Source organism: Borostomias antarcticus, assembly GCF_949987555.1.
Source record: "Borostomias antarcticus genome assembly, contig: scaffold_108, whole genome shotgun sequence".
NCBI lineage: Eukaryota > Metazoa > Chordata > Actinopteri > Stomiiformes > Stomiidae > Borostomias > Borostomias antarcticus.
In genome coordinates this window covers 170,560-183,059 of record NW_028175623.1, presented here as the reverse complement: position 1 = coordinate 183,059, position 12,500 = coordinate 170,560, and the positions used below count along the sequence as shown (strand labels likewise).

At 46.6% G+C, this 12,500-nt stretch overlaps 1 pseudogene across 1 annotated transcript in view; it reads right to left on the bottom strand.

The window, feature by feature from the left end:
* Window positions 1–12,500, bottom strand: part of LOC311329427 (voltage-dependent T-type calcium channel subunit alpha-1I-like) — a 160,352-nt pseudogene that overhangs the window by 38,194 nt on the left and 109,658 nt on the right. The window lies entirely within an intron of this gene.

The following is a 12,500-nucleotide window of genomic DNA, read 5'->3' as shown; positions in this document are numbered from 1 at the left end:
AAACATAACACGGATAAATAAACATACACATGAACACCCATGAATAAACATAACACATACGTACTTTAGATACATACATACGTACGTACAGTACATACATACATACATACATAAAACATAACTGTTTTTTCAAATTTGAATCAATAATTTACCATTGTGCTGATTTAGAAAGCAAATATGATTTTGTTTCAGTTACACTAATTTATGTTGTTGTCTTAAGTCATGATTCTATATTTAATTATTCTGAATGGGAAAAAAAGAGTTAATTTTCCACCATCATATCGCTTCGGCAATAATACTCATGCCAATAAAACATAATTTGAACTTGAGAGAGAGAGAGAGATAGAGTGAGAGAAAGAGAGTGAGAGAGACAGAGAGAAAGAGAGAGTGGGAGAGAGAAAGAGAGTGAGAGTTAGAGAGAGAGTGAGAGAGAAAGAGAGAGAGTGAGAGAGAGAGTTGCTAGGCAACGGAGAGGTCAGCAGCAGCAGCAGCTCCTGAAAATGAGCTCCTGAAAATGTTCACCTTTCTGTTTTAAATGAGATAAACTGTTACTTTTCTGTCAAAATTATTAGAACAAACAATTGTTAAGAGGATTCACCTTCCTGAAAGTAAAAGACAAGGAAGAAAAACTGCAAGAAATTGAAAAAATATCACTCAACTGAAAGGCTTAACAGAACCAATTAACTGCCAGACTGACTGAACTGCCAGCGACAACAAGCTACTGTTAGAAGAACAATACAGCCAAAGAACCATAGTGAGTGAGAACATCAGAGGGACAATAGAACCAAAGAGAGGATTAATAAAACAGTTTATTGCAATAACTTATATATTAAATAACGGTAATATTAAATACACTAAAGCTAGCTTGAGCTAACAGCTTCAGCAACAAACTAAGCCCTAACAATGGTTGCCAAGGAGTAGCATCAGCAGCAGTCCAGCAGCAGAGTTCCATGGCTTCAACCACAGCCTGTAGAGGCCATTCCTCTGCTCTACCCACAAGAGGTTAGAAACGACAGCGCCAGGAAGGCATATAAACAGCGCCTTTTAAAGGAAAGACCAGACACATCGTTTTCTGGCCTTATAGCGGAGATGTCAGCAATCTGATCTTCCTCACAGACCACTAACTTCCACCAGCAACTAGCATGGAACTGCCCACTATCCCTCTGTGAAGAAAGAGGGGGTCTGTGATGGCTGGAAACTCAAGATCAAAGAGGCAGAAGACCCAGACACCGTCATCACAACAATCAACATCTATAAGAATGGAACTGTCATAGTGCAGGGGAACCTCAAGCAAAAGAGTGGGACTTTCTACTTATAAAAGAAAGGGCCCATCAGGAGAAGTCTGGCCCAGCTGACAACACCCACACCCTACCAGACACAGACACCAGCCCCGCTGCCAGCTGCCCCACCACTGACCTGCCCCCTGAAGAGAGTGAGCCCACCAGCCCAGAACAGGCCCAGGACCCCCAGCTGAACCACACCATCAATGACATGAAGGTGAAATTCACAGAGCTGGAGAGAGAACTTGTACAACTGAGAGAACTGATCAGCCAACAGCCAATCCAAGACACCACAGCACAGCAAGACCCTTCTACCATCAGCACAGAGTTGAGCAGGCTGAGGCAGGAAAGAGAGAGCTACCAGAGAGAGTTGACCACCCTGAGGACTGAGGAGAGAGAGCGGCAGCAGGACAGAGAGAGCCACATGGCACAGCTGACAGAAGAGGTGAGGGAGCTAAGAGAAGAGAGAGAGAGCTACAGGAGAGAACTGACTGCTCTGTTAAAGTATCCCCAGGAGAGAGAGAGCACAAGCCCTGGAAGAGAAGCTAGACTCACACCCAGACAACAACCAGAACCCTGTGATTCCCACTGAGAGCAACCAGAACCCACCAATCCAACAACCTCCCTCTACCCCCAACTCCCCCTCCAGCCCACAGACTAACCCCACCCCCAGATCTCCCCCCAACTCCCCCTCCAGACCACAGACTAACACCACACCCAGATCTCCCCCCTACTCCCCCTCCAGCCCACAGACTAACCCCACACCCAGATCTCCCCCCTACTCCCCCTCCAGCCCACAGACTAACCCCACACCCAGATCTCCCCCCAACTCCCCCTCCAGACCACAGACTAACACCACACCCAGATCTCCCCCCAACTCCCCCTCCAGCCCACAGACTCACCCCACACCCAGATCTCCCCCGATGCCACAGATCAACACCACCCCTAATCGCTCCATACCAGCACAGCAGAAAGAGATGCCAAATCCTCATCGACTCCAATGGCAAATTTGTAAATGAAAATAAACTTCTCCCCACCCACACAGCGGCTAAAACCTGGTGTCCAAACACCCAACATGCCATGGACCTGCTGTCATAACAGCAGCTGGGATCCCTGAGACACATCATCATCCACATATCATCCACATCATCATCCACACTGGCACCAACGACCTGAGGAGCCAGCAGGAAAGGGTGTCAGAGTCACCCCCAAGCCTCCACCACCTTCCCCAACAGGGGTCATATCAACCCTACTACCCAGGAAAGACTTTCACCCTGACACCATCCACAAGATCAACAGCAGCATGTCCAGAGACTGTATCTGGAGGCCCAATGTGCACCTGGCCCACCCCCCCACCCTGGATGTCAGCTGTCTATACCACCATGTCCATCTGTTCAGAAACACAGGCCCCATCTTCACCCGGACACTGAAAGATGTTGCTCTCAACAGAGACCAATCCACACCTCGCAGAAGGAGCAGCTCGGCCCACAACCCCCCTTAGACCAACAAGACCCCACCAGACCACCACCCAGACAAGCCCCAGGAAGACCACACCGTCCTCATCTTCCCCCACACCATGCCCCTCCAAGACCCCACCAGACCACCACCCAGACAAGCCCCAGGAAGACCAGACCGTCCTCATCTTCCCCCACACCAAGCCCCTCCAAGACCCCACCAGAGCACCACCCAGACAAGCCCTATGGAGACCAGACCGTCCTCATCTTCCCCCACACCATGCCCCTCCAAGACCCCACCAGACTACCACCCAGACAAGCCCCAGGAAGACCACACCATGACCCTCCAAGACCCCACCAGACCACCACCCAGACAAGCCCTTTGGAGACCAGATCGTCCTCATCTTCCCCCACACCATGCCCCTCCAAGACCCCACCAGACCACCACCCAGACAAGCCCCAGGAAGACCAGACCATCCTCATCTTCCCCCACATCAAGCCCCTCCAAGACCCCACCAGAGCAGATATAGAATCCCCCTGAAGTCAGACCAGAGCTACTCTTACCTCCAAGAGCCCCACGCCAAGCCCAGCGACAGGACCTACACCCTGGCCCACTGAGTTATGCTCAGGCAGTGAGGGGAGCAGCCGGCCCCACCCTCAACACCACAGCCCTGAACACACCCACACACCAGAGCTGAGAGAGCAGGCCTCACCCTCAACACCACAGCCCTGAACACACCCACACACCAGAGCTGAGAGAGCAGGCCTCACCCTCAACACCACAGCCCTGAACACACCCACACACCAGAGCTGAGAGAGCAGGCCCCACCCTCAACACCACAGCCCTGAACACACCCACACACCAGAGCTGAGAGAGCAGGCCTCACCCTCAACACCACAGCCCTGAACACACCCACACACCACAGCTGAGAGAGCAGGTCCCATCCTCAACACCACTGAGCCCTGAACACATCCTCAACACCACTGAGCCCTGAACACACCCACACACCAGAGCTGAGAGAGCAGGCCTCACCCTCAACACCACAGCCCTGAACACACCCACACACCAGAGCTGAGAGAGCAGGCCTCCCCCTCAACACCACAGCCCTGAACACACCCTCAACACCACAGCCCTGAACACACCCACACACCAGAGCTGAGAGAGCAGGCCTCACCCTCAACACCACAGCCCTGAACACACCCACACACCAGAGCTGAGAGAGCAGAACCCACCCTCAACACCACAGCCCTGAACACACCCACACACCAGAGCTGAGAGTGCAGGCCTCACCCTCAACACCACAGCCCTGAACACACCCACACACCAGAGCTGAGAGAGCAGGCCCCACCCTCAACACCACAGCCCTGAACACACCCACACACCAGAGCTGAGAGAGCAGGCCTCACCCTCAACACCACAGCCCTGAACACATCCTCAACACCACAGCCCTGAACACACCCACATGTGTGTGTTTGTTTGCGTATTTGTTTATTTATTATTATAAGCCTGTTTACCTTTGTATGCAGCAAAAACAAGTAAAGGGTTGAAATTATATCATTTTAATAGATTGCAACCCCGTATATTTCATGTTCTTAAATTAACTATGAAATTTAGCAGCTTATCTCATATTAACATGGAATGCAACTTTGTGTTTTTCTTTATTAATCTAAATGAGCTCTTAATCCTGTATTATTTCATGTTGGAATGTCCCGGGTCTGAGGTCCTCTGCTTTAGGCCTGAAGATCCAGACCTCAGACTCCCCAGAGAGTCAGGAGATGCAGATGTCATTGTTTCGCAGGAGACCTGGAGTAGAGGAGACATGTGTACTGGTCGTCCCTCAGGCTACAGAGAGATGGTGCTCCCATCCACCAACATGAAAGGAGTAACCCAGGTCAGGGATTCAGGAGGAATGCTCATTTGGTACAAAGCAAACCTGATACACTCAATAGAATGAATCAAAAAAGTGACATTTCAATTTGGTTCAAGATAAAAAGAAAGGTTGTCACCTCAGATAAAGACATATTCATGTGCGCAGCATACAGTATACCCCCCAGTGAGAACCCCCTTATTAATACCCCCCAGTCAGAACCCCCTTATTAATATCCCCCAGTCAGAACCCCCTTATTAATACCCCCCAGTCAGAACCCCCTTATTAATATCCCCCAGTTAGAACCCCCTTATTAATATCCCCCAGTCAGAACCCCCTTATTAATACCCCCCAGTCAGAACCCCCTTATTAATACCCCCCAGTCAGAACCCCCTTATTAATATCCCCCAGTCAGAACCCCCTTATTAATATCCCCCAGTCAGAACCCCCTTATTAATACCCCCCAGTCAGAACCCCCTTATTAATATCCCCCAGTCAGAACCCCCTTATTAAAGGGCAATGCTCGTTTTTGACAACTTGCTCCAGCACGCATGCGCACAGGCCAGCGCGCAGACTGGCTATTCTCCGGCTCACATCGTTGTTGGTGCCGAGAATATTGTCGTCGTCATTCGTCAGCAACAATCCGATTGTAGCGCAGAGAATGTGAGCCGGAGAATAGCCAGTCTGCGCGCTGGCCTGTGCGCATGCGTGCTGGAGCAAGTGGGGAAAGGCGTGTAAAGATCATATTACAGAGGCTAAAGACCCTGTATTTGAAAACCACAACAATGGCTCGCGTTGAGGAATCTCAACTGTCGATTCATTCAATCTGATTGATGAAAACAACCGTTTAGCGGCCGAAAATTGATTTTGAGAAACTGCATTCTCGGTGCCCCGATCACCGTCATTACATGGATATACTGGCTCGCGCTGGATTTTACATTTCTTCTACATGCCTCCGAACTACACCAAAGTGATCTCGGTGAGTCAAACTTCTTATAATATGTCGTAAATAAGGTCCAGGTTGTCAAAAACGAGCATTGTCCTTTAATATCCCCCAGTCAGAACCCCCTTATTAATATCCCCCAGTCAGAACCCCCTTATTATAATGAACAAAGTTTCAATATGAGATCAATCAACCAGGCCCAGAGAAGTGTGCTGATCTGTGGACCTTAATGTCAGGACAGGTACAGAACCAGATTCTATTAACCTACATAGATACAAACATATACCTGGATACCTGGTACAGAACCAGATTCTATTAACCTACATAGATACAAACATATACCTGGATACCTGGTACAGAACCAGATTATATTAACCTACATAGATACAAACATATACCTGGATACCTGGTACAGAACCAGATTCTATTAACCTACATAGATACAAACATATACCTGGATACCTGGTACAGACCCAGATTATATTAACCTACATAGATACAAACATGTACCTGGATACCTGGTACAGAACCAGATTCTATTAACCTACATAGATCCAAACATATACCTGGATACCTGGTACAGACCCAGATTCTATTAACCTACATAGATACAAACATATACCTGGATACCTGGTACAGAACCAGATTATATTAACCTACATAGATCCAAACATATACCTGGATACCTGGTACAGAACCAGATTCTATTAACCTACATAGATACAAACATATACCTGGATACCTGGTACAGAACCAGAATCTATTAACCTACATAGATACAAACATATACCTGGATACCTGGTACAGAACCAGATTCTATTAACCTACATAGATACAAACATATACCTGGATACCTGGTACAGAACCAGATTCTATTAACCTACACAGAATCTATTAACCTACATAGATACAAACATATACCTGGATACCTGGTACAGAACCAGATTCTATTAACCTACATAGATACAAACATATACCTGGATACCTGGTACAGAACCAGATTCTATTAACCTACATAGATACAAACATATACCTGGATACCTGGTACAGAACCAGATTCTATTAACCTACATAGATACAAACATATACCTGGATACCTGGTACAGAACCAGATTCTATTAACCTACATAGATACAAACATATACCTGGATACCTGGTACAGAACCAGATTCTATTAACCTACATAGATACAAACATATACCTGGATACCTGGTACAGAACCAGATTCTATTAACCTACATAGATACAAACATATACCTGGATACCTGGTACAGAACCAGATTCTATTAACCTACATAGATACACACATATACCTGGATACCTGGTACAGAACCAGATTCTATTAACCTACATAGATACAAACATATACCTGGATACCTGGTACAGAACCAGATTCTATTAACCTACATAGATACAAACATATACCTGGATACCTGGTACAGAACCAGATTCTATTAACCTACATAGATACACACATATACCTGGATACCTGGTACAGAACCAGATTCTATTAACCTACATAGATACACACATATACCTGGATACCTGGTACAGAACCAGATTATATTAACCTACATAGATACAAACATATACCTGGATACCTGGATACCCGCCCAAATCAGCCTTCCCCTCCCTTCACATCACCACACAAACAACCTTGACAAAACTGTTAACACAAGCGGCTCCAAATACTGCAGGTATGTTGAACTATACAACACAACCATATTGATGGACAAACAAGACGATTACCAGAAAGCAATTGGGCATCAAACAATTCAATCTCAATCAGACTATTTTCTTAGCAGCTCATATCAGCACAGTAATGATGGGCTGAATCAGGCTGAGACATTAACAACATATCTGACAATGTGGCAGGTTTATCCAATCTGAACACATCTCACCATCACAAATCAATGAAAAGTGGTTTGATACAGACTGCAGACATCTAAGAAAAACACTCAGCGGTTTATCAAATCAAAAACACAGACGACCTGACAACCCTGAACTGCGCCTCCAATATTGGGAAACACTAAAATTACATAGAAAAACACTCTAAAAAAAGGGAGCAACATGCGCAGAACCAACTTGATATAATTGATGAGTCAATTCTTTCAGCAAACCACACAAAGAGGAATTGTCTTTCCAAAATGGTGAAATATGGAAAACACACTTTGAAAACGTATATAGAACCATCACACTGAATTCGGCCCAAAATGACCTTGTCAGCAAACTCAGAACTCTAGAATCAGTTGTTAAAGCTAAACTTAGTGGGATTTTCCTAAAAAACTAAAGTATAAAGTAATACAAAAATAATCCCTCTCAAGGATCAATTAGGCCTCAGTAGAATGTGTGATGGTGTGTTTATCTGCAGAGGCCCCTCCGTCTGGCTGTATTTGACTGTATGTCACTGTTCTTCTTTCGATCGGGACATTTCTTGGCATCAACCTTTGGGCTGTGTGGGTGGGGTGGGGGTACCCCTCAACCAATAACAGAGCTGGTGGTTGAGCCCTCAAAACACGAGTTGCCATATCCGTGGAGAGCACAATCCGACTGAATCCAAGTGAGAAGCTAAGATCATGGCGGAGGCATAACCTAAAATAAAAAAAAATACATGAGGCAAAACGCCAAGTTGACAAAGCTCACTCAAAAATGAGAGTCAATCTGGGGTTGGCGTTCACCCGCTGGCGAACACTGAAGCAGAGGATGGGGATGAAGAGTGACACAGAGTTGGCTTGTTTTCTGTTAGACAAGAGACGAGAGCTGTGTTCCTTCCAAGGGCTTTTTATATATTGCCATCAGCTCTAGGCTTTTTTTGCAGTTGAAAAAAGTTGAAATTTGGCCTAAAGCTCAGGCTGTAAAAGGCTGTTCTGATGATGAGGACGGTCGGTTTTGGGCAAAACCGCAGAGACAGCGAACGTTAGCACTAGCTATCATTAGCTAGCTATCTTAACTTGACTAGTTAATCTACAGTCTGTAAAACATTGGAAGCCTAGCCAGCTCTAAGCTCCAGCTATAGTGTGCTCTACGCAGCTGTAAGCTTGGTGCTGTTCAGCTACATACAGCTCGCCGGTGGACACACAGCTTAAGATAGCTGAATGTAGCTTGCGTTAGCTGGCTGGCTAACACTGAAAACTGGCTCACCTGGCAACCGCGGTCAGGGGGAGGAGCAGGGAGGAGCGGGGAAGGAGCAGGGAGGTGGGGCGAAGTTTGAATGTTGTGTTTACAAAACGTAACTGACAAATCCCACTAAGTATACCTTTAAAGACAATCAGAACCCTTTAGACTTTCAAATCACTGAAGTCACCTCAATTCTACAGTTGGATGATATATGATTGAAATACAATTATATTTGCATAATTCTCAATAACGTGTCCTAATCATTACCATAATTTCTATTGTAAACGTGTGCATCAGAATATCTGATATGTCATTGTTTAAATCATTTCGCTCTGAATTGCTTGTTATTTGTGTTGATCAGTCTTGAAGATATCGAGAAAATATGTTGATTGTGTGGTAATAGGCTAATTTATGATTTTGGTGTAAATTAATGAGTGTTGTGTTTTGTTTTAATTCTTTGACCGTTCTGCAAAAGCACCGTGAGATTTCGCTGTACTGTATATAATACCAACAAATCCATGACCATTTCATCAATTGGGGATTGCGGTCACCTCAATTCTACAGTTGGATGTGTGTTAGTGCACTAGACGGAGAGTCTGCTGTGGAGAGGGTGGTAGTCCGTGTCCCTGGTGTCTGTATCCATATCGCCAGCGGCGCGCACACACAACAGTGCTGTTGTCCCTATTATGGCACCAACGCGCTGGTCGAACTCGGACAACGGTGGGCACGGCCTGCATATCTCCTCTAGATTAAACATTCACGATTCCTTTATTTATCACATACAGCCTAATGTCCAGTCACAGTGAAATGTTCCTCCAAGGTTAGGCTGTGGTCATTACAAATAAACTCCAATACTCAATTTACAAATGACACAATAAGGACCATTTCTATACAGTATGTACATAAGATCAGATAAGTAGGGTACCTATGTTTCGCAATGCGTTTTTTGCTGTCCGATTTCACATCAGACCTTTTTTTTTTTTTTTCAGCAATTGTGCGCCCTTCTCCTGATACTATATTAACTGCATGGGTGATCGCGTCCCATGATTCATTCTGTTGTGTTGCTTTATAGCCACTGACCGCCCATCTATTGTTGACCTCCTCCAGCAGCACCTCCACTTCAGCACTGCTGAGGTTTTTTCTTCTTTTGGCCGCCGCCCCCTCAGAATGGGATTAATGCTTTGACATGATCACTACCCAGATAGCAAGCGGATCTGGGCCGTATATGGGCCGGAACTAAGCCACCAGTGCCAGATCTGGCCTGTATATGGCCCTGATTGGTTTGCTGTAGCTTATCCTTCAAACTATTCTCACTCGTTTCAGAGCGTGTGTTTGTTTCAGAGCGTGTGTTTGTTTCGGAGCGTGTGTGTGTTTCAGAGCGTGTGTTTGTTTCGGAGCGTGTGTTTGCACACGGGCCAGCGGTGGCATGTCCTTATATGGAGCTGCGGGGGAGGTTACCTATGCTTATTCGGGTGCGCATTCACGCATTTTCAATTAGAGAAGAGAAGGCAGGTGCGAACTCTTCCAGCGGTTCACGAACACGTTGTGAATCAGACGGGAGCTTTCCTTAGAAACGTTCTTAGGAAGACATTTAAGAACAGAACTTGAGAAGATATTGGTGAATGAGGCCCAGTGTTCGTATATTCTGTTCTTAGCTGAGAACAAATCCCAGATGAGAAACCATTGGTGAATGACCGAATATTCTTAGAAACGGCGTAAGTACAGTTTAAGAAGAAATGCTTCTTAAGAACGTCTTTACTTCGTTGGTGAATGAGGCCCAATCTCCTCACAGCTCACACTCTTTCATTCACTCATCTACTTCATGTGGATCTTTTATGTTTGTTTATGTATTTTTATTTTATTTTACATGACATTTGATACATTTGATTTAGTATTATTGTCTTAATTGTATCTTTATTGACCTATTTTATGACCTATTTATCTGTTAGTTGACTTAATTGTTTTCCCATGTCATTACTGAATTGTATTTTTATTGATGCTTTGGCAATATTGTTCACCTGCCATTCATGCCAATAAAGCATACTGAATTGAAAAAAATTGGAAGAGAGAGAATGAGAGTGAGAGAGAGAGATGGATGGAGGAGTGTTGCGGGAGCAGAAAGAGAGACGGACTGGGAATCTATGGAAGTTGAGCTGCTGGCTGAGCTCGTTTAATGAAGGACGGCGCCGTCCTAAAATGAGATACATGGGGGAGCAATCCTGAAAAGAGGGAGGGGAGAGAGAAAATGAGTGTGAGAGAAGACTACAAGGCCAGGGTCAGAGGGCGGAGCCAATTGGAGGAAGGGAAACAAAAAGAGAAAATCCTGTGGTCTCTTTTTTCACCAATCAATACTGATGGTAAAGCCTGATAACCCCACTATAGTCCCTATCTGATCCTCTGTGTGTGTGTGTGTGTGTGTGTGTGTGTGTGTGTGTGTGTGTGTGTGTGTGTGTGTGTGTGTGTGTGTGTGAACCACTGGCTTTGTGCCTTCGCTGGTGCTTATTGATCCAGAGCAGGGATTTGTGGGTATGGAGAGCTAGTCGCTGGTTTCCATGCCGATGCTCTAAGCTGAGGGCTCAGAGGAGAGTAGAGGGTCACCACGACGATCAGACGCGTGTGCACACACACAGACACACATACAGACACACACACACACACACACACACACAGACAGAAGTATAATGAAATATTTATACTGAGACCCGCCAGGGTTGGTGTGTATGTATGTGTGTGTGTGTGTGTGTGTATGTATGTGTGTGTGTGTTTGTGTGTATGTATGTGTGTTTGTGTGTGTGTGTGTTTGTGTGTGTGTGTGTACACGTTTAGATGTTCAGAGAGGCTAGAGTGTTCTTCTTCTTCTTCTTCTACTTCTTCGTTTGAAGTTGTTTCTCCTCTCCCACCCATGCTCGGGGCCGAGGGGTTATCCTTTTACCATCCCGAGCCTGAGTGAGGGGGCATCTGAGCTATATATCCGGGCACACCTCCAGGAGCCATGTCTATATATCCAGCACACCTCCAGGAGCCATGTCACCGTTTTATCATCCACCCGTCAGGCCACGCATTGCGTTGGGTGCCTGATAGATGGGACAGTCCTGGATGACGTGGTCTGAGGTTTGTTCCTCGGCGCCACACTCTCACACCACATGGGATGCCAAGCCCCATCTGTGCATTGATGAGCGGAAGCGTCCGACGCCGGTCCGGAGGCGATTAAGCCTCACCCACGCCGTCCTGGGTAAGTCCATCCCGGGAGGGGAAGGACTGGCGGCTGGGATGAAAGCACAGAGTCTGGAGGTGTTCTCCTCCCACTCCACACGCCAGGTGTGGTCCGCCCATCCTGCCTTGCTGATGTTAAGATTTCTGCATCCTTCACAAAAGGGTGTCTGTACTTGAGACGCCGGGGAGGCTCCGCTTTGCAGTGAGCCTGCCGTGGAGCAGGTGGTTAGGCAGAGTTCCCGGTACGCCTCGTCCACGGTGTTGGTGTTAGGTGGTGGGAGGAACCTCGTGGATCTATGGGTAAGAAAGCGGGAGAGTTTCCAGTTGGCCTTTCAGAAGTTCCATCGCTTCACCGGCTCGCTCGGGACGAGGTCCATAAGTTCAGGCATAGTTATCAGCGATGGTCGGTGTTGGGACTGTGGGAACTTTCCTAGCATGCGTCTATCAGGGAGCCGGTTATCAACGCCGACGCTTGCGAATGCCAGATCAGGATTCGTCCCAGTTTTCCAGCGACCTGAGACAAAGCTGGCTGCGCCCTTGGGATCGTACATCTGGGCCAGGCTGTTGTTAGCTGTCCAAGCAGCCAGGTTGGATGTATTGGTGCTGAACCCCCACGCACAACCAC